We start from the raw sequence: 24,071 nt of genomic DNA on the forward strand, positions 1-24,071 counted from the left end.
ATTAGGAGCTGGAGAGGTTGCACAGTGAATAAAAATGCTTGCTGCTCTTTCAGAGGACCTATGATCAATTTTCTAGAGTCCATGTTGGGCAGCAGACAATTGCCCAACATTCTACTTGCAAGGGGCCAATGGCCTATTCTGGCTCTGTTATTTACCAGGCATTCATATGATGCACAAATTTTCACAGGCACAACACATGTGCACATAAAAGTCATACATACATATATGTATATAATTGCATAATTATACTTCCTTACCTCCTGCTCCTCCTTTTGGTCAGCAACCTGAACTCTGAGAGAGTCACACCCCAAAGACTCTGTCTTCTCTTTGGCATCTACAGTGATGTACAGTGAAGATCCATGTTCCCCACCCTGGCCCCCTCAAATTCAAGGTGTCTTTTTCTTTACTTATAATTATTGCATATATTAACAAACCAATACATACATGTAACCTACTGAATCTGCTCAGTGTTGCTTGTGTGTGTGTGTGTGTGTGTGTGTGTGTGTGTGTGTGTGTGTGTGTGAGTGTGAGTGTGAGTGAGTGTGTGTGTGTATGTGTGTGTGTGTGTGAGTGTGTGTGTGTGTGTTTAGGGTTGACTACTTAGTATTATATAAATGGGATAAGGAGAAACAAATGCCAATCACAATTTTAGTGAGGCCCTCATATGATTCATATCCAGAAACTGAACCTCACTATTATGTCATATTGAAGAGCCAACGATGTCCTACAATGGTCTGGATAGAAGTCAAAGAAAAGTGACAATGCCCTATATCTCTATCATTCTCCTTCAGCAAGGCCACTCTTTGAAAAAAAAGAGGTATTAGAATAAATCCAGAAGAATGATATTTCTCTCACCCCAGTCCCTCACTTAGGCTTTTAGTCACAGTAAAGAGGAATTGGAACTTGGCAAAAAGGAAACACTAATGTAGATCAGTGGTCAGTGGCATAACTTCACTGAGGAATTTCTATTTACTTGGAACATTGTGAAGGCCATATCTTCTTACATCTTAAAATTCTAATAAGCCTGCAGTATGCCGCAGTTTGCAAGACTGGGTTACAGCTTAACGTGTTACGTTATAGAGGATTACTGAGAAGTACACAGAGATCACAAAGTCAAGAAAACTAAATAGCAAAGACAATTGAGGAACTAATCATTTATAAACAAAGCATTAAGCCCAATCCAATTCTATACACATTAGCATAAGTTATCACAATAAAGGCTCAATGCATCATGTTTAATGTTCAAACACAGTAACAACAGTAAAATACAGGGCTTTGTGAGAAAGAAAAGGAAATATATGTTCTGGAGACACAAATTAAGCAAGACAAAAGAATAAGGTACAACATAGAGCTTGGACTAATTAGAGAATTTAAAATAACAGTGATTATTAAGTAATGAGATTTTAATGGAAAATATAAAAGCAGCAACGAGATGGGTGCTATAAGCAGAGAGACAGAGAGAGAGAGAGAGAGAGAGAGAGAGAGAGAGAGAGAGAGAGAGAGAGAGAGAGGGAGAGAGAGAGGGAGAGAGAGAGGGAGAGAGAGAGGGGGAGAGAGTTTCTAAGAAACAATGAAGACAAAAGGTAGAGTTCTAGATATGATTGCAGAAACTTTTCTCTTCCTCACAGTGCTCAAGGCTCTTCTGGAAGAGGGGGGAAGAAAGACTGTAAAAGTTGAGGTGTTAGATGACCTTGGCAAGACACAACAGGAAAGTTGCACATATGAACTCACAGTGACTGTGCTAGCATGTGCAGCATGTGCAACCCTCCAGGATAGAGGGAGAGAAGGTGGGTGCAAAATTTCACCACTAGTTGAGGAGATACTGGCATCTGATAGCTTATGTAAGAGAGAGTCAGTTTATTTTAATGGCATGGCTCCAAAGAAGTTCCAGGATCTACTCACAAGACTTGCTGAGAAACAAAATCTGAAATCAGTAAGGAAAAAAGAAAAGAAGAAATGTCAAAGCTGAGTGTACAGGTTGGTGAGGATGGAGAGGGTAGATATTGGAGGAGGAATGGAGAATAAATATGCTGAAATTACAATTTTAAAAAGCTCAAATGATTAATAAATATTTTTCCAACAAAATAGATTACCTTTGCTATACTAATGGCCAGAGAAGGAATTGTTGAATTTGGCAATAAGTTGATACAAATACTAAGTTGAAATGAAAAGAAAAAAAAAACATGTACTAGCAGAACCTCCCAGGTGACAATTATATCCGCTTCCTGTCAGCAAGCACTTGTGGGCATCCACAATAGTGTCTGGGTTTTATAACTGTATAAGGAATGGATCCCTGAGTGGCATAGTCTCTGGATGGTCCTTCCTTCAGACTCTGTTGTATCTCCTCCTATGGGTATTTTGTTCCCCCTTCTTTTTCCTTTTTTTTTTTTTTGATACCAATGCATATTTATTGAACATGTGGATGTGCTCGGTACTGTGAGAGGCACTGTCCATTCACTAGGTAGGTGAATATTATACCCATTTTACAGATGGGGAAACTAAGGCACCACAATATTTTTTTAAAAGGTTATACACCAAAGTCAGGCTAGACTGACTCTAGAGTCCTTGTCCTTCACCTCCGTAGCATCCCCACAATGCTGTCCTGCCCATTTCTGCATCCTCACAAATGCATCCCTGAGTCCTGGGTACACACAAACACGCCCAGGTTATATCCTTTTTCTGAGGCTCCAGACTGCTAGAACTGACTCCAACTGGGGAAACACACCAGAAAACCTTGAGAAGGCAGCAGAGAAAGAGATCCAGTTCTTCCAGAGGGAGAGAAGCAAGGGGCTGAGGATTAGATTAGTTAACTAGCACTGCAAGATGCAGGCACTTTACAGACATCCTCCCCTCTTCAGTGCTGAGCAGAGAAGAAAGCGGACTTATTAGAAGCTGATGAGCCTGTGGAGGTCAGGCAGCTGAGAATGTTGGCCCTGAAGCAGGAGGCCTTACCTCTAAGCTTTGCTTCAGTCTAGAGCCCCTGCAGGGCCACTGCAGAAGGAACAAAGCCACCAGAGTAGTTCTCACCCAGTCTCCCTCCAACAACTACATTGGAGTCACACCTAAATCCAGCCCCATTTGCAGGGGCGAGACCTTCAGCCATAGGCATTCTCAGGCATTGATGGTAGGGCAGACAGACAGTGTACAGAAAGTCATGCACAGCATCTCCAGGCATGTGACCTACCACTTTCCATCTGTCCTCAAGGCCAGCAGTGTGACCATCATCAAGAGTGCAGGGTTCCAGCAATTGAGAAGGGACCATGGTGTCTTGAGCTTTGGTGGCTCAGTGATATGCCTGGTTGAGTCAACTGGAGTTCTGGTTCCTTGTCCATCCTGGAGCTCCTCTGGGCATTACTTCCAGTTTGCCACCTGGTGCCCCTTCTCCCCTGCCCTTCTGGGCTCATACAGGCCAAACCAGCTTCTCTGAAAATATTTGACAACTTGGGTTTATTGGGGGGGGTTGAGCACTGCAAGATTAGGCAGCTTGCTCCTGGTAAGAAGAGAACTGGAAACTCTGCTTAGTTAGCTCTCTTGACACTTCCAGGGTCTGTCCCTGAAGATTTCCTCCCAGGTCCCCATTTCCTGGACTTGCCCCCCACCCCCCCCCCACCATTGCTCTCCAAGTCTCTCATTCTTTCACAAGCCAGTAGATGTGATGCTGAGCCCCGGGTTCACTGGCTGAAACTTCAAAGACATATGTGATACACAGCAAGGTCTCTTGTGTGTCTAGGTTGGTGACCACCTGCAAGATGGTGAAGTTCTCCAGCACGCTGTTCATCATGTACTTCTGGGGTAAGTGCTTCAGCTTGTGGATAAAAGTTGATCCTGTACTCACAGAGAGGGGACCGGGGAATGCTGTACAAATAGTGGCCATTCTCATAGCAAGTATACTCTGTCTCAACTTTCTCCATCACTTGCTTGCCAAATAAGCAGACCTTAGTAGAACAGGTATTAATCATGTTCTCTGGGCTCTCGTACTGGCTGGAGACCCCATAGCAGGCACTGCCCTCATCGTCAGTGTTGGTATTGAGGTCTTCCCAGAACTTCACAAGGAAGAAGGCATCAGAGGGCCCCTGTTCAAAGAGCTCCTTGAGATCTCCCTTCTTCTCTGGGAACTTGTCATAGATCTGGCGGATGTCCACGGTTTCGAGTTAGGGGTCACTGTAGCTTGGGCTTGACTGGCTGATGTGCATGAACAGGTGCTTGTTGTATGTGTCGAGATCTTGCTCGCACTCCAGGAAAGCAGAGAACTCCAACATCCAGATCTTGGAGCTCGCTATGCTGCAGCCTTGCCATGAAGGAGCCAGCAGTGCAGAGGGTGATAGGGTGCGCCCTGCAGGAGACTTGAAGCCTGGCAGAGGCAGCAGAGGCTGGACAGTGTAGGTGTTTTGAGAGAAAGGTTTCACATAGGATGTTCCAGGTTGGCCTTGTCAAAACTTGAGTTTGGCCTGGATCTCCCAGGCTTTTTGATGGGCAAGCACCTGAATGTGGCTGGAGACCTGCATCCTTGTGCATGTTTTCCCTGTCTGGAGCTTAATAAAGTGTGCGATCCGCTCATTGCGACCATACATGTTGCCTTCTTCTGATAGGATGATTTTGTGGTGGCCACAAGGTAGGTAAATGACCAGTGCCTCCTGGAAGCTTTGCTTAATATCAGGGCTCCATACACCCTCTGTGTCATTGTCAATGGACTTGTCCAGTGCATGGCTGCCCCCAGAGATGCTGCTCCCCTCAGCAGAGTCCGGAGAGCTCCACTCCTTGGAGGTAATGGTGCCAGCCTTGTCCTCCAAGGCTCAGCTTGGAGGAGCTCCCATTAGACAGGCTGCTGTCCAGCTAATCCAGCAATGGATGCCCATGAATGCTTCAGTCCACAAGGCTGAAGGTATCTGCTGGTTTTTGGTATATGCTGGAATCCTAAAGAAGTATGCTTGCCAGGGAGATGAAGTAATCAGGCAAAGAAAAAACTTCCCTCTTCAATATACTTATATCCATCTCCAGAAAAAGGCATGACCCAGATTAGAGGTGTTTCTTCCTATCTCACAGATCCACGTTAGGAGTAGATCTTCCAGCCAAGATGAAGGAGGTAGTGAGATGTCCGTGGACTGGTGAACAGCCAGTCAAGGGCTAAATTTTCATTTTTTTTTTCTTTTTGAGACAGGGTTTCTCTGTATAACTCTGGCTGTCCTGGAACTTGCTCTGTTTGTTCCCCCTTCTAAGAAGGACCAGAGTATCCATACTTTGTTCTTCCTTCTTTTTGGGTATCATTTGATATGTTGTGTCTTGGGTATTCCAAGCTTCTGGGCTAATATCCACTTATCAGTGAGTGCATATCATTTGTGTTCTTTTGTAATTGGGTTACCTCACTCAGGATGACATTCTCCCGTTACACACATTTTCCCAAGAATGTCATGAATTCATTGTTGCATGATAAATACAGAGGGGGACACTCTCAGCCAGGCATTGAACTGAGCACAGGTCCCAATGGGGGAGCTAGAGTAAGGACCCAGGAAGCAGAAAGAGCTTTCAGCCCCATAGGAGGAACAACAATATGAATCACCCAGTACTCCCAGAGCTCCCAGGAACTAAACCACCAACAAGAGAGTACACATGCTGTTACCCATGGCTCCAGATGCATAGGCAACAGAGGATGGCCTTGTTGGGCATCAAAGGGAGGAGAGGCCCTTGGTCCTGGAAAGGCTGGATGCAGTAGTGAAAGGCAATGACAGGACAGGGAAGTGGGTGAGGGTTGATTGGAGAACAGGGGGAGGGGAGATGCCTCATGGGATTTTCTGGGGGTGGGGGTGGGGAACCAGGAAAGAGGACATTTGAAATGTAAACAAATAATATATCTAATATATCTAATAAAAAGAAAAAACTTTAAACAAAAAAGAAATGAAACAAACAAACCAGGAAATCTACAGAAAATATAAGAATTTTGAAAATACAAGATAACCATGCTACAAACTATAGGTTCAAAGAAGCTAAGTAACAAGGAATGACCAAGGGGGCAAACTTGAATCTCACAGAGAAGGTGAAATACATTAGAAGAGAAGGTAAAATACATTAGAAGTAGCAGGAGAATGGGGAGACAGGACTGGTTGGGGAATGGAGTTGAGATGGGAAAAGGTGGAATGAGATGGGAGGATTCAGTGAACACTAGAGAAGATAACTAGATGGGGGAGCATCTCTGTAAAGAGCTAGAAACCCAGGACAATGCAAACTCCCAGGAGTCTCTGAGGGTGATACTAAGAGTCAAGCAATGAGGGTATATGGAGCCTGTACCAGGCAATCACCTGTAACTAGACAAGACTTCCAATGGAGGAAAGTAAGCAAATAGCTTAATAGAAGACAGAGAGGGGGAGAGAGGGAGAGAGAAACTAAAATTATAGATAATTATGAAAGCATGCCTTTTGCAATAAACTGTTCAATAGATAATGTTATCTTAAAACCATGACTTTAAATGTTTTAATATTTTAAATAAATGAGAAGAATATTTTTAGAGCTTGAGATATGCAAAACCATATTTCTACAACATGACCACTATTAAGAACACAAAAGGGTACACATGGTTCCAGTCAAAAGTGTAGCAGAGGAATGCCTTGTCTGGCATCAGTGGGAGGTCCTGTGAAGGCTCCATAGATGACCCAACAAAGGGAAATTGAAGGGGGGAGGTGGGAGTGGGTCAGGTGGAGGGACATATAAGTGGAGGCAGGGGGTGGGAAGAGGGATTGGGGATTTTCAGGGAGGGGGGAGCAGGGAAAGGTTTTAGCATTTGAAATGTAAATGAAGATCATATTCAATAAAAAATAAAATATAATACAACAGTCAAAAAAAGAAAAAAAAAAACACAAAAAGGGAGCTAGAGAGTTGGTTCAGTAGTCAAAGTGCTGGTTGTTATTCCAGTATGTGTAATTCTTGGTTCAGGGAACCTTACATCCTCTTCTTACATCCAAAACTACTAGGCACATGTGGTAAATGTGCATGCATGCAGGCAAAACACCCATATACATAAAAATAAAGAACACACAGAGATACAAAATGAAAGAATAGAGAAAACTATATGATGTTAACAGTAATAAAGAGGACACTTGAGTAAATATGTTAATATCAGATAAAGCAGAATAGAAAAAAAACTGCCAATAGTACAGATAAAAGGTAAATTCATTAAAAATAACCCCAATGTGTTTAGTGTTTACATACAAGAATACAATGACGCAAAACTGTTATAAATAACGAAATTCAACATTCACTTGGAGACTAGTATTTTCAGCAACTCACAGACAAATCAGGAAACACTGATACACTTAATTTTCAAAGAAGAAAAAGAGAGATTTTAAGCAGAAAAGAAATAGAGGAAAAGAAAAATAGATGCAAATAAATACAAACACAAGAAAGTTTAATTTAATGAAACTCAAAATACAAAGTATGTTATTAAAATATAAACACAATCAATAAATACATATAATCAATCAATTCGATATAACGAGGTTAAGTGGTGGGAAAAGAAGATGCAAATTTCTGACACATGTAATTGAAGAGGGGCTGGGCTTTGTGGTTCATGCTTGTACTCTCGGTTCCTGGAAGGACGAAGCAGGAGGATCACACCACAGATAATATAAGTCCTGATATTGCCTATTGATGATAACATATTTAAAGCCTACAGTATAAAAGAAAAAATTTCTTAGTTGGACCTTATCAAAAATGATAACTATTTGCTCTCCAAAAGAAGGGATTTCAAGTCACATTCTAGAACATTTTTTTACAAATCAAATCTCACAATATGCTTTTATTCAATAGTCAGTCAGACAGACAGACAGACAGACAGACAGACAGACTGACAGACAGACAGACAGACAGACAGACAGACAGACAGACAGACAGACAGACAGATAGATAGATAGATAGATAGATAGATAGATAGATAGATAGATAGATAGATAGATAGATATTATATAGATATAGAGAGAGCCTTGCAAAGTCGACAGGGTTTGGAGGGCAGCTGCTGTTTATGTGGTGTAGGGTGAATAACCCTCCTCCCTACTGAAAGGTGATCAAAAGGCTGAAGTAAAATGTTAAATTGATTTTCATTCATGTTCCTAAACACTGATTAATTATTTGTATGCAACCATGAGGCAGCTTGGTTTTCGTGGGTTTAATTAGAGTTTTGCATATTGGTATGCAAGCAATATTCAGGGAAATGGTGTTTTATGCCAATAATGAAAACTACAGAGATCAAGGTTAAGTTGAGTAAGAAAGCCAGCAGCAGACCGGACAAAGAACTAGTGCCATCATTAAAGAAGCCAAAGTTATTGAGTGATTTTCTATTGGACCCTGGTATACCTCTCCTGGGCATAGACCCAAAGGATTCCCCAGCATGCAATAAAGACACATGCTCCATTATGTTCATAGCAGCCTTATTTATAATAACCAGAAGCTGGAAAGTACCCAGATGCCCCTCAAAGGAGGAATGGATACAGAAAATGTGGTATATTTACACAACGGAATACTACTCAGCAATTAGAAACAATGAATTCACAATTTTTTGGGGGCAAATGGTTTGATCTGGAAAATATCATCCTAAGTGAGGTAACCCAATCACAAAAGAATACACATGGAATGTAATCTCTGATAAGTGGATATTAATTAGCCCAGAAGCCCTGAATACCCAAGGCACAAATCGCATAACAAATGACTCCCATGAAGAAGTATGGAGAGGGTCCTGATCCTGGAAAGGATTGATCTAGCATTGGAGGGGAATATAAGGACAGAGAAAAAGGAGGAAGGTGATTGGAGAATGGGTGGAGAGAAGAAGGTTTATGGGACATATGGGGAGGGGGGATCTGGGAAAGGGGAAATCATTTGGAATGTAAACAAAGAATATAGAAAATTATATATATAAAACTGAAATTGATTTACTCACTGCCAGTGTAGCAGCCCTGGTTTCTGGGCAGGGAACTCTTAGGTCTTCCCACTCCAGTGCCTGCAGTGTTATGGCAATAATCTACCCTGCAAGATCATGGAAGTTTCATGAAAATTTTCTTACCATTGACTTATCTAGATGTAAATTCCATCTTCTCTATTAGAGGAGGAGTGGTTTATGAAATCTAACCCATACATCTCTCAGACACTTGTCTGTGTTTAGATCCACCCAGTTATGTTCACATTGCTATACCTGTTGGAAGAGATCTCGACTCAATTGGGCATTTTTTTTTTTTTTTTATGGACTACCTTGTCTTTTGCCAAAAGGGATAACTTTAGTTTTTCTTTTTCAATTAGGCAACTGTTTTGAACTTATCTGTTTATTTTTCTATATTCATTTTGAGGCATGATCTAACTGTGTAGACCAGGCTGACCTTGAACTCACAGAGATCTGTTCCTCTCATTATTATTACTATCATTATTATTATTTATTAATAACATTATTAACAACAACATTATTTAATAATAATAATGGCTAGTCATCCCAATATTTAATGATTTATAAGTTATGAGAATATATTTTTCTTGTTTTGCTCTAGATCTAGGTAGAAAACCTTGCAGTTTTCCCTTATTAGTTATGCCGTGAAACTGCTGTAGATGATAAATTTTTGTTGAGACAATTTGCTTTTATGACTCACTTATGACTTTTATGAAAAAGTTCTATACATATCAAATATGTTTTCTGTATTTAATGAATAATTAATGTGAATTTCAGTTTTCATTTGTTTTTTTAAATTCTGTGGGGTGTATACACACACACACACACACACACATACACACACACACACACACACACACACACAAGTACAGGTACCTCTGGAAGCCAGAAGTGTTTGACCCCTTAGAATTAGGCTCATCCCATGTAGGTGCTAAGAACAAAATCCGGGTCCTCTGCAAGAGCAGTGCACAATCTTAACCACTGAGCCATCTCTTGAGGCCCAATTTGAATGTTCTTACTATAATATTTCACATTGAATACCTTAGCAAAGTTCACTTTTCATAAATAAGTACCATTTGATTATGGTATATAATCTTGTCCTGTGCTGCTGAAATTGGTTTGCTGGTAGTTTAATGAAGAGATTTTTGTATTCACATTCATGAGTTTGCAGTTTTCTTTTCTTGTAATGTCTGTATCTGGCTTTTATATCCGGGTGATTCTGGCCTCATAAAATTAACAGCATTTGTTTCTTCTCATCATTTCTGATCAAGTTTAAGAAAGCTTGGTATTATACTTTAGGAGAGGCCCCGTAAACAGCAATAGATGGACAATACAAAACAAAGTCAAGGGTAGTTTTATGGATATTTTTGCTTCATTTTGCTTTTTTGGGGAATTATTTTGTCTGCTTGGTCTTTTCTTATTTATTTTGGATTTCATTTTTGGTTTGGGGGATGTTTTGTACAATTCTTATATTTTTGCTTCTTTTTAAAGAGAGAAAAAAACATAGTTGGGTAAGTAGAGATACGTGTAATTAGATAAAGGAAAAATGTGGAAAAGGGTTTGATATTTTAAAATAAAAATGGAAATGTTTGCTATCAATTCTTCTTTAAATATTTTATAGAATTAATCCATGAAACCGTTTTATCCAGGGAGTTTCTTTGCTGTGAGGATATCAATTGCACATTTAATCTCCTAATATTTTATCATTCAATTAAAATTTTCTAGTTTTCTTAATTTGGTCTTGAAAAGTTATTTGGGTCAATGTATTAATTTGTTCTAGATTATGCAATATGTTGTCCTTTAACCTTCATATTAGTTTCCTATGGATCTTTTAATTTCTGGAACATAAGTTTTTTCCACATCTTTTTTCCTTAGGAATTTTATTTTCATCTAGTTAGGTATTTGTTAATTGTGATTATAAAAAAAAACAGGTTTCTTATGGTTAAAATAAACATTAATTTTATTTAAAACATTTTAATTAAAGTAGAATAATATCCCATTTCCCCTCCCTTTCTTACCTCCAGCCCTTTCCATGTCTCCTTCCTCTCATGTTGATAGTCTTTTTGTTGGATTATTATTGTACAAATATATAAATTCCACCTATTGAGTCCAGTTTGGTTGTATGTGCATATGATTTCAGGGTTGACTGCTCTGCATTAGACTACCAATAAAGTGAACTGTCCCTGGGAGAGACCAACACTGTTCCCAGCAGTCATTAGTTGTCTGAAGTTCTTTATCTAGGAATTGGACACTTAAAATTTCTAGGAGTGCTTCACAGTAAACTTCTTAGCATTATAGCTTTCACAATTTTTCTACCCTCTTTTTTTAAACATTCTCCAAGCCATAGACACAGGGACTATGATGTTGATGAATACACCGGGGCTGGACTCTCCATAATTTATTGAGATGTGCTTTGTGTCCAATTGTGGCTTTCTTTGATATTATCCATCTGCTGTAACAAGAGAATTCTTTGCTGGTAAAAAAAAAATAAGACTTTTGCTGGTAGCTACACTTGTCTATAAGTGTAAGGACAAGATTTAGAATGTAGCAAGGAATTACTCTGGTTTAGCAAAGCTGTGTTGGTAGATTCTTTTCTAAGGTTTATAACCCCACTATTATGAGGAGGCCAGCTAGATTTTCAGTTCCAAGCATTATTTATCTCCTGCTTAGTGGGCCTTAGGTCCAGTTAGATAACTGTTGATAGCCACAAACATATGATTGCCACTTACTATCCATTTACAGGTGTACTGCCCTGTTGCTTATTGTGGTGGCTCATAGAAGTTGCAGTTGTGTTGGACAGTCCCTCCCTTGGCAGCTTGCAAATTATTTTCTGGTGCCATGAATGCTAGAAAAAAAGAAAGAGACTTCCAGGTCAAATCCAGTTTGAATCATCTGATTGTTGTGTATTAAGTGTGAAATGTCTTCAGCAAGGAGGACTTATCCTCAATCCCTCAGAGAAAGCCAAGGGCTACATAGATAGTCTATATTATTTGGCAAGTCATTTAGGCTATACTAACCAAAACATTATAAATGAGGTTTCTTGTGCCTGGAGGATTTGTTAGTAACTTCCTTTAGCACACATACATACACACACACACACACACACACACACACACACACATACACACACACACACACAGACACACACTACTGTTGATCTTTTTTTTTCCTTTTTTTAGGTTATAAAACTGCTTTAATAGAAAGGTCCATTACCCCCACACCACCACCACCACCAATACACCATCTGGGATGGGGTAGATGTGGCTAGCCCCAGGACAATACTGAGCATGTAGTCATTACCAAAATATACATCTGTTACCATAAAAATTGCTGTACTGTCTCAGCTCCACAGGTATAAAATCATGAATGTTTACACTCTTTCATGCCTTTCACAGAACCAAGGTGCAGGGACTCCTCCCATAGAAACAGGATAGAATAGAGGTAGGTATCTGGGAGGGACATTAAGGCCTAAAGGTCAGGGTATCCGGGAGTGACATTAAGGCCTAGAGGTCAGTCTCTCAACCGGACATAGTCAGAGGTGGGAAGAAAACAAAACTTTGGTCCAAAAATTGAAGATAGAGGAGAGGGCCCTGATCCTGGAAAGGCCTGATCCAGCATTGTAGGGGAGTACCAGGACAGAGAAAAAGGAGGGAGGTGATTGGAGAATGGATGGAGAGAAGGCTTATGGGACATATGGGGAGGGGGGAACCAGGAAAGGGGAAAGCATTGGGAATGTAAACAAAGAATTTAGAAAATAATAATAATAATAATAATAATAATAACAATGACAACAATAATAATAATAATAAAGAAAAAAAAAGAAAAGAAAAGAAAAAAGAAACCCACAAGTCTCAGAGCTTTTCTCCAGCTCTGGCCTGGGCCCACCTGCAAGTTGGTCACTGGAAGGAAGGAGCGCAGGGGACATAGAAGCTTAGAGTACGCACATACAACTGTATTATTGCTATAAAAAGTTACTTAAAACTATATCTCTTGCATATAAATGAAAAAGATTCAAGTATTTGGTCAAGTGGAAATAGTGCTAGGCACACGTGTCTCTGACCACACAGAATAGAATACAAAGGTCACATGAGGCTCGGCAGCTGAGGACGGCTTGGGCCCTCTGGGCTGGCCAGGGACATGGGTGAATCATGTCACTTGATTATAAAAATGCAGGGGAGTATACCTTGCTCTTGCACAGCATTGGGGGGCCTATTGGCCACCTGGCTCACCTGCAGGTCTAGAGACAACTGGTGACCTTATAGTGTGAGCATACGGCCGTGAGGCATGCAAGAGAACAGAAAACAGCTGTATTTTTTTTTTTTTTAGAATAGAATAGAGTTTATTTAGAGCATGGGGAGGGGAATTAAAGGGATAGTAGAGGCAGAGAAAAGCAGAGAGAAAGAAAGTAGAGAAGCAGAGGCCAGCCATGACCACGTGGAGGGGGGAGGGGAGGGTAGCCCAAGAGGGCCAAGAGAGAAGCTGGGAATGAGAGAATAAGAGATAGAAAACAGCTGTATTAAGGGCACTGCTGCGGCCTCACACCTGAGTGCCTCAAAGCCTCATGGCAGGACTGACTGGGCCACTGTGGGTAAACTGATCTCTCTTTAAAAAAATCTCTGGCCTATAAGGTCAGTTCAGCTGATTTTTAACGTGGCTTTTCTGGAATGGTGGAAGCTGTTCCAGGCCCACAGGCACCCAGATGGTGGACTTGGAAAAGGGCACTTGCAGGTGGTGGTTCTCATCCAGGTCATGGTCGTGCAGTTCAATCAGCGCCTGCATTGCCTCCTCCACAGAGCCCATCTGGATCAGTGTCATCTTGCAGTCCTTCTGGAAGAATTTGAAGCCTTTGACCTCACCACCATTGCTAGGGAAGAGGCTCTTGAAGTCTTTCTCCGACACAGAGTGGGATGTTGGAGACAGTTGCAGGGTAGATGAGGGTGGAAAGATGTTCTAAAAGTTCTTGGAGCCTGGTTTCTTGAAGCAGTACTGTGGCGAGCTACCAAAGTCCTTGGTCCGGCCCTGGTCCTCTTGCCCCTCATGAGGCACCTGCATGCTCTGATGCTTTGAAAATCTAATGTGTACCGACTTCCCATGCAGCTTGGGCCTGGATGCCGTCTGCGGGGGCGGGGGGGGGCTGCCCTTAGGGAAGGTTACCAACCTCCTTATGCTGGAGAGAAAGAATAAAGCTTTCATTGAAATGAACACAGAGGAGGCTGCCAATACTATGGTTGACTACCTACACGTCGGTGGGTGCCAGTGCTTCGTGGATAGCCCATCTACTTATCCCTCCACAAAGCTCCCCCAATCAGGCATGTGCCCAGGCAGCACTGCAAGGGGTTAACTCTATCCAAATCTGGAAACCTGGCCTTAGCAGCCTTCGCTGCTGCTGTGGATGCAGGAATGGCAAAGGCAGGTAGAGCCCAGTGCTCAGGATCATTGTGGAAAACCATTTCTACCCAGTGACCCTGGACATGCTGCACCAGATCTTCTCGAATTTTGTCACTGTCCTGAAGTTCACCAAAAACAATCAGTTCCAGGCGCTGCTGGAGTATGCTGACGCTGTGAGCACCCAGTATGCCAAGCTGTCGCTGAATAGCCAGATCATCTACAATGCCTGCTGCACACTGCGCATCAACTTCTCCAAGCTCACCAGTCTCAATGTCAAATGCAACAATGACAAGGGCAGAGATTACACTCGACTTGCCCTGCCCTCTGGAGACAGCCAGCCTTCACTGGATCAGATCATGGCAGCAGCCTTTGCCCTCTCTGTCCCTAATGTCCATGGGGCCATATCTCCCCTGGTCATTCCATCTGCTGCTGCTGCTGCTGTTACCACAGTTGCTATTGCTGCTGCTGCAGGCCTTGGCGCCACCTCTGGCACAGCCACTGCCTCCTCCACCGCTGCCCGCCCACTGCTGCTGCTGCTGCCCACATTGCTATTCCAGGGCTGGCAGATACTGGGAATTCTATCCTTTGATCAGCAACCTGATCTCTGAGAGAGTCAGACCCCAAAGCCTCTTTATTCTCTTTGGTATCTACTGTGATGTGCAATGGGTGAAGATCCTGTTCAATAAAAATTATCTTTTTTCCCCCTCACTTTGTTTTTGTCTTGTTTGTTGTTTGTTTTTGCTTGGTTTTGTGTGTTAATTAGCATTTCAAGACAAGGTTTCTCTATTATAGCCCTTGCTGTTTTGCAACTCACTCTGTAGACCAGGCTGGCCTTGAACTGAGATCTGCCTGCTGATGCCTCCCAAGTGCTGGGACTAAAGGGGTTTACTACCACCACTTGCCTCAATTTTTATTCTTTATTTCCTTTAGCTAAGTCTGAGTTTACTTTGTTGTTTTTGTCTCCTTTCTCTAAGTCTCTGGTTATGAAGTTAGGCTGTTTATTTGAATGTCTTTTATTTAATGTAAACATTTATTATTATATATTTCTCTATGATATGGACATATTATGCTTCACTTTTGTTTTTGCTTTGTATTTTTACATTCCATTTTGACCTTCTTTTAAATCCAGAAATTGTTTAAAAGTATGCAATTTATAAAATCAACAAGCATGGAAAAGGATTCAGGAAAAAAAGGCAGATTCTATATCATTGAGGAGAATTTTAGTCCCTTCATTATACACCATCTTCAAACAAAAACCCCAAAACTAACATGTATATACCATTGCTCTTTCAAAGTCAGCCTCTGATAAAAATTGAAGAGACGTCTTCTCTTACACTCTTTTTTCTTCTTCTACAAAGACCTGAAAGCTGTGAGGACAGTGGATGTATTAAAGATGTCCCATAGAGTATCCTACAGTCTCTTGTTCTTCCTGCTTTGACCATTTGTGAAGTTTTGAGTCTCTGTATTAATATCTATCTATTGCAAAAAGAAACTTCTCTGATGAGAGCCAGACACAGCAGAGGAGCTATTGGCAACAGATGGGTGCAAGAAAGAGTGAGTAAGCTTTCTATACTGCTCTTTCAGAGGATTCATATTCCATTCCAAACCTCATGTCAGGTGGGTCATAATTGCCTGATATTACATCTCTACAGGGGAACTTATACAGTCCTCTGGTCTCCATAGACATCTATGTGCAGCAGACACATGAAAAATTAAAGGCAAATACCACCAAGCCTGGCTCACATAAAAAGAGTATTTGAAGTTGAGAGGAGATAATGGTTGGGAAAGATAGAGGATGATAGAAGAAGGGAGAGGCTGAAGATGGATTTTATCAAAACACATTATTTGTATATATTCAGTTCCCTAAAGATCAATTAGAGAAATGCTTACATACCAAAGCAGTATTATGTATATTAGCCAAGTTATGGAATCAATTAAGACATCAATCAGAATATAAATGAATTAACAATGTGGTATATCACCAAATGGGATATTAGTCTACCTTAAAGAATATAGTTAGGCTATTTTCAGGAAAGTGGACAGAGCTGGAAAGCATCACTTTAAAGAAAATAAGCCAGACTCTTTCTTATAGAAGCAGAAATAAATTGAATGCTGTTGGGTTCTATAAGCCCATGAAGATAAGCAAGTTACCTTTTTCTGGTCTCTGGAGCCAGGGTAAGAAGTTGTAGAAGGTGCCCACATTACAATCCAGACTCCTGGTGGAATATTAATTGCCAGCCTTATGAGCTTGCAGATGCAGGCTAATTAAAAATGCAACCATTTAAAAGCATCTATGAAATTCTGGGTGTTAAATAATCAAACCTCTCCATTTCTTTAACTAAATAACCAGGTGGAGAAGAAAAGAAACAGTGACTCCTAGACATCACTGTATAATTTCAAAAACTGCCCTTTTTAAAATTCATTTTCCATCCCGATTGCTGCTCCACATCTCCCACTTCCATAATGCTCTCATCCCCTCCCAACTCCTTCGACAGGGTGGAGCATCCCCTGGGTATCCCCTAACCCTCTGCAGGGCTAGAGCATCCTCTCCCACTGAGGCCAGACAAGAATGGATTCTACAGTTACCAGAATGGATTCTACAGACAGACAATAGCTTTAGGGACAGCCCATGCTCCAATTATTTGGGACCCACATGAAGAACAAGCTACACATCTGCTACATATGTGTATGGGGCCTAGGTCCAGCCTGTGTATGCAACTTAGTTGGTCATTAAATCTCATAGCTCACTAAAGTCTAGGTTTTTGGAATCCGTTGCTCTTCTTGTGAAGTTCTTATTCCCTCCTGAGCCTGAAATCTTTTCTCCTATTCTTCCATAATAGTCCCCATGCTCCATCTACTGTTTGGCTATGGTTCTTTGCTCCATCTGAGCTAGCTGCTGGGTCAAACTTCTCAGAGGATAGTCATGCTTGCTAGACTGATGTCTGCAAGCATAACAGAGTATTATTAATAGTGTCAGGGATAGGTGTTTGCCCACAAGATGGGTCTCTAGTTGGGTTGGTTATTGCTTGGGCATTCCCTTGGTCTCTACTCGATCCCCTATCTCTACATTTCTTCTAAAAAGGATAAAATTTTGGATGAAAGTTTTGTGGATGGGTTGGTGTCCCTATTGCTCCACTGGGGTTCCTGACTGAGTACAAGAGATGGCCACTTTAAGTTCTGTATTCCCAGTGATGGGAGTCATAGATAAGGTCACCACCTTATGCCTCCCTTATCCTATGTCTCTGGCTCATCTTTGTGATGCCTTCTACCTTCCACCTCCTTGCCCCTGCTAGTTGCAGATTTATATTCATTCTCATGGCCATCACATCATCTCCCCTGTCCTTCCCCATTCTGTTTTCCATTGAGGTCCCTACTCCATTTGTTTCCTATTTTGTTCCTCCTTCTGAGTGAGATTCAAGTATCCTTACTCATGTCTCACAACTTCTTTGAGTCTGTGGAGTATAGATAGCATGGGCATCCTGTATTTTATGGCTAATGACTATTTATAAGTGAGTACATACCATGAAAGTTCTTTTGGGTCTAGGGTACCTTATTAAGGATGATATTCTCAAGTTCAATCCATTTGCCTACAAAATTCATGATGTCTTTGTTTTTAATAACTGAATAGATATTCCATTGAGCAGATGTACCATATCTTCTTTGTCCATTCTTCAGTCAAAAGACATCTAGGTCATTTATAGTTCCTGGCTATTACAAATAAAGTTGTTATGAATCCAGCAGAGTAAGTGTCCCCATGACATAGTGGAATGTCTTTTGGGTATATGCCCAGGAGTGTTATAGCTGTGTCTTGAGGTAGATTTACTCCATTTTCTGAGAAACTATCAAACTGATTTCCAAAGTGGTTGTACAAGTTTACATTCCCACCAGCAGTGGAGAAGTGTTCCCCTTGCTCCACCTCCTTGCCACCATGTGCTATCATTTCAGTTCTTTTATCTTAGCCATTCTGACCAGGGTAAGATGGAATTTTAGAGTTATTTTGATTTGCATTTCCCTGATGACTAAGGTATTTGAACATTTCTTTATGTCCTTGTCCATTCATGATTCCTCTGTTGAGAATTACCTGTTTAGCTCTGTTCTCCATTTTAATTGGGTTATTTGGGTTGTTGATTTCTGACTTCTTGAGTTCTTTATAAATTTGGGGTATTAGCCATCTGTCAGATGTAGGAATGTTGAAGATTCTTTCTCAATGATTAGGCTGCTGATTTTTGCTATTAACAGTGTACTTTGCCTTAAAGAACCTTTTCAGTTTCATGAGGTCCCAACTATCAATTGTTGATCTTAGATCTTGAGCCATTGCTGTTCTGTTTATCAAGTTGATTTAAAGTATTTAGTTTTATATTGAGGCCTTTGATCCACTTGACTCTGAGTTTTGTGCAGGGTGATAGATATGGATCTATTTGCATTCTTCTAATATGGACATTCAGTTACACCAGCACCATTTGTTGATGATGCTTTCTTTTTTCCTTTGTATGTTTTTGGGATTTTTTTTTTGTCAAAAATCAAGGGTTCATACGTATGCATATTTATTTCAAGGTCTTTGATTCAATTCCATTGGCCAACATGTCTGTTCATATACCAATACCATGTAGGAAAACTGCCCTTTTGTTCACAAATGCAAACTTTATTCTCCTGGATATCTATAACAGGAAGTAATCTCTTGGAAGTATGGAAATGGTGTTGGTGGGCACCTATAAAGTTGGGTTATTTGATATATGAACCACTTACTTCCATAAACAAAACTGGAAGTCTGGCCTTATTTCTGGATTAAAAGAAAAGTAAAGCATTTGAAGTCCGCCATTCCTATTTCAGCTACTAGGTGTTTTATTAATTCTCTTCCCTATCATCTCTCAGCCACAAGCTTCTTGTAGGCCTGTACCTTTTTACAATAGCTATAAAAGAGTACAGGCAAACCATTTCCAGAGAGAAAGTGATGGATATGTGCTACTGCCTTTTTGCCATGAAGTGACTCTGGAAGGAAGTTTTTGTAAGCAACCATTTTATTTCTGTTGGTCCTGGGGACACATAAATACAATGCTGCCCATTTTAAGTACTAGGTGATTTATGAATCAGTTCTTTGGGTGGGTGCTACTAGTAGTTGGAGTGGTGTTTCTTTGATCTAAAGTTTTCAATGTATCTTTTTTATTATAATATAATTAAGTAACCAAGTTCTCCCATTGTCTACCTTAGGTATGAAGGGATTTTGGTACATGCCTATCTGTTCAATCTGGAATATCCATGTGTGGGTACATGATTACTGGATGAACCTTCTTTAGTCAATATCTTGATTTGCCCTGCATCCATTGTTATTCTTAATTAAAATGATTGAATTGAATAATTAAATAATGATCAACATATTACAAATCCTTCTCCCTGTTTCAGCAATATTATTGTCATGTTCAATCTTAATGAAATATTGCTTTATGATTAATTCTTAACAAAATTATATTTTATATGCTTATTAGTATACCATAAAGTAATGAAATAAATATGGTTATTAGTATAATATTATAAATACAATTTAATATGATTTAAGCATTATAGATCTAAAATTAATTCCAGTAATTCTAACAAAAACTTGCATTTAATATCATATACAGGTGAATTTAAAATTTCTTCAAAAGGCTTATCTTGGCCTGGTATTATAGGACTACAGTTCCAGGTAGTTCAGAGACTGATATAGAAGGATTACAAGTTCAAGTTCTGCATAGACATTTCAGTGACCCTTATTTCAAAATAAAAATGTAAAAAGAAGGCTAGAGTTATAACTCAGTAGTAGAACACTTGCCTAGCATTTGCAAGATCCCATGTTCAATCTCTTGTAATGAAAAAAAAAGCTTTACAAAGAAAGTACTGTTCATGACATTTTTTTTTTTTTTACTGTGGGACACCATTTGAACACTATTTGTAACTTGAAAAGGAAATGGAAATGAATACAAAAGGAGAAGATTTAGAACTCTGCACATGATTGTGTGAAGTCCCAAATGGTAATACTTACCTCAGTAAATGAGTAAGTATGAAGTATTACACTCAAGTAAAGTTGTAGTTCTCTTTTGTGATCAATTATGCAATGAATAAAAGAAAATAGAAAATCATAACTTTCAAAATGCAATGGCAGTTGTTTTCATTCATGCTTACTAATTCCTTAGAATATTATTTTGCTTATGAACATGCTTTGTAAAGTAGTGATAACCACTTTCAAATAGTGGTGGAAACAATTTAATTTAATATTGTTTGATAAATATGCTGGGGTTATGTGCAATCATATTTTGCTAAAGCTCAAGAAACACCCCCACCCACAATTTCTAGGAAAAACATAATGATGCTGTGATGACAGTGGCAACGAGATAATTACATATACTACTCATTGCCTAAGCACTCAGTCATCAAGGAGAACATGTTAAACATCTCATAAAGCAAAAATTAGGGAGGTGACTTCAGTAAATCATTATAATTTCAAGTTGCCTTGGCACCCAGTTTAGATACGCTTATAACTTTCTCATACCACAGGAATGGCCAAGTTACCACTAATATACTTCTTCCAGTCTACATTAACCCCCAATGGGTCAATTTGGTAGGTAGGGGTAAAACCAGTAATTGTTTCCCATGCAGAAAACTGTAATTATATTGTTTTAATAATGCTAATTTTAAGTTATTTTTTTCTTATTTGTCAGCTTATTTATGTGAGAACTTAAAATTATCCATACCATTGTTTACATTGATATGCTTAACACATACAAATCTCTGAATCTTCAGTTATGTCAACCCAAAATGAAAAACTCACAAAGTCCTCCTTACCCAAAAATTTTCCATCAAAATCATTTAATTTATTTCTTATTATAATGATTTATTGATTTTTTGCCCTCTGTTTCACCAATGAAAGCTGTCATATGCTAGGTTTTTCCAGGGACCCCAAGGTAAACATAAAAGTCAGAATCCCATAAAGAGGGCACAGGTCAAACAAGAGCCATAAAGTTGTCAATTTGTAGAAACAAGTTTTACATTCTAGAGACTCTTTGGTCATGGATCAGCTAAATAGGCATTCAGACATCCACTGGGTGTATGATGTACATCCCAATAGGTCCACTATGAATATTCTCACCTAGCTTTTCCTTCTTTTTATATTATGAAAGTCTGCTAATCTCTCCAGGTCTAACAAAATCTCATTTTCACAGTACACTTTCAAAACAGTGATATATGTATTTCCTGCTCCCTTTGTGACATATTTTCCAAGCTTTGTAAAACATTGAAAATCGGTTACTCATTTCATGAATTTAATTAAGAATTGCTGAGAATTTGCTAACTGCAGAGTATATATTGCTGAATATTATATAAAGTTAAATAAAAAAAAACTTGTCTTTTAAATGTTCACGATTTAGAGTCCATAACAACATGGTATTGTCTCAGTCTGGTCAAAGTGAGTCACAAACTTTATAATTATGCATACAAACTGTATTTAAATAGCAATGATTCAAAGTTTCTAGGCTATTATCCACTTATAACTGAGTGCATACCATGATTGATCTTTTGAGACTGTGTTACCTCACTTAGTATGGTGTTCTCCAGGCCTAGAAACTTTGAATACCCAAGACATAATCCACATATTAAATGAGGTCCAAAAAGAATGGAGGAGTGGCCCCTGGTTCTAGAAAGATTCAATGCAAGAGTGTAGGGGAATTCCAGAACAGGGAAGTGGGAAGGGGTAGATGGAAATTACAGGGGGAGGGAAGAGGACTTATGGGACTTGCTGGGAGTGGGGACCCAGAAAAGGGGAAATCATTTGAAATGTCAATTAAAAATATATCAATAAAGAAAAAAAAAGTTAAAAAAAATAAATAGCAATGATTATATATAATATGAAAACAAAAGTACATAGTCAAGGGCCAGAAGCAGAAGTTGATCAGAGGCAGTCTCTAGAGCATAAAACAGTTGCCTGAACTGGAGAGTAACTCACATTGAACATATTTCACATAAGTTGAACTATATGGCCACAAATGAAGGTATGACATATGATTTACTCATTGAAATAAACAAGACACCCAAGTTTTCTCTTGAAGCATGTGTAAATAATATGCACTGTGCTAAATGAAAAGATTGCATAACAGTGTATATGTACAGTTCTTTGAAATCTTTTTAATTTAAATATGTTTTCAAGAGGAAACAAAATAATGTTAAATAAACAGTGAAGAAACAGGTTATTACCTCTTCCTAACTGACAACTTTGTCCTATGAGAACAGGGGAAAATATCACTGTTTGGAAGAATTAACCACACTTTCCAAAAGCTCTGTGGGATTGAGGTAAATAAGAGATTTGAATTAGAACTGTGTGAGTGTGTGTGTGTGTGTGTGTGTGTGTGTTTAGAAATAGAGGAATGAAAGTTTGAGGGAGAGTGACCAAAAATATTTTTGAATCATTGATGCAAACAGGTCTGTGAGAAACAAAAGGCAACTAGATGACCTATGTTTGAGAATGCCCTGGAAATGCTTGCCCTCTTTACTAACAAGAAAAGAGGAAAGTAGATTATTTTAAATAAATAAATAAATAAATAAATAAATAAATAAATAAATACTCTATTTTTCATTCTTTATCTTCTGCAAAACCATCTCTTCTTTTCTTGATGTTTTATATGACAGATTTCATCTACTGAGATATTGTAGAGAACACATGTTCTTATGTTTCAGGTAAGACACTTGTGACTTGAATGAAAATGGTCACAATAAACTCCTATATTTGAATGTTTGGTCTCTAGATGGTGGAACTGAATAGGAAGGATTTGGAGGTGTGACTTTGTTGGAGTTTTGTAATTGGGGGTCAACATTAATGTTTCGAAAGTCCATGCCTGATACAGTCTCAGATCGGGATGAAAACTTCCAGCACCTGCTGCAGCACTATGCCTGACAGGCTGCCTGCCTGCCTCCTTGCTCCCTGCCATGACAGTCATGGGCTCACCCTCGGAAACTATAAGCAAGCCCAAACTGACTTGCTTTGCTTATAAGTTGTTTTGCTCATGGTGTCTTTTCACAGAAATAGTAGTAACCATGACAGAAATGGAGTGGGTATCAGGCACTGGGGTATTGCTATTACATGCCTCAGCATGCTGCTTTCTGGGAGAATATAGAAGACTTTGGATTAGAAAAGTAGTTGAGTGTTGTAAGTGAAGCTTAACAGGACATCCTATTAGATGCTTGGAAGACAGTATTGCTGAGAGCAATGTGCACTATGGTGGCCCTGCTCAAGTGATTTCAGACAAAAATAACATTAGCAACTGAGCTAGAGAACATTCTTGTGATATTTTGTCCAAGAATGGGGCTGCCTTTTGCCATTGTCTTAACAATCTGCCTAAAGATAAATTGAAAAGAAATGGACTAATTTTCTTAAACAAAGACCTCGAAGCAGCCTAATATTGACTCTGCTGCATGATTATTAGTGATCACTCTTAGGCAGATCTATACTGAAAAAGCACAAGGGAGACAAAAAATAAATAACAACAATGAAAAGATTGGGAAAGAAAAAGGTTCTGAAAATGTAATGTTGGAACCAAATACTGATCTAAAGAAGATGAGAAGTTTGAGGTAAGGCCTAAAAAAGGCATTACTATCCTCAGCGCAAGAACTCATCCAGCTAATCCTTCAAAATGTGAAAGGAAAAGACCCTTCGTCATTGAAATGGACCATTGTGTGTCTTATCATGAGTTCAATGAAACTTCATGGCATGTAGTGCTAATGGTGTCACAATATATATTTTCTA

At 39.5% G+C, this 24,071-nt stretch overlaps 2 pseudogenes; one reads left to right on the top strand and one right to left on the bottom strand.

Moving 5' to 3' along the window:
• Positions 1 to 3,628: 3,628 nt before the first annotated feature.
• Positions 3,629 to 13,732, bottom strand: LOC127674645 (transcriptional enhancer factor TEF-3-like; annotated as a pseudogene).
• Positions 13,733 to 13,991: 259 nt separating this feature from the next.
• LOC127674646 (polypyrimidine tract-binding protein 1-like) lies at positions 13,992 to 14,989 on the top strand (annotated as a pseudogene).
• The last annotated feature ends 9,082 nt before the right edge of the window (positions 14,990 to 24,071 follow it).

The sequence above is a fragment of the Apodemus sylvaticus genome, chromosome X, assembly GCF_947179515.1.
Source record: "Apodemus sylvaticus chromosome X, mApoSyl1.1, whole genome shotgun sequence".
NCBI classification, from domain to species: Eukaryota; Metazoa; Chordata; class Mammalia; order Rodentia; family Muridae; genus Apodemus; species Apodemus sylvaticus.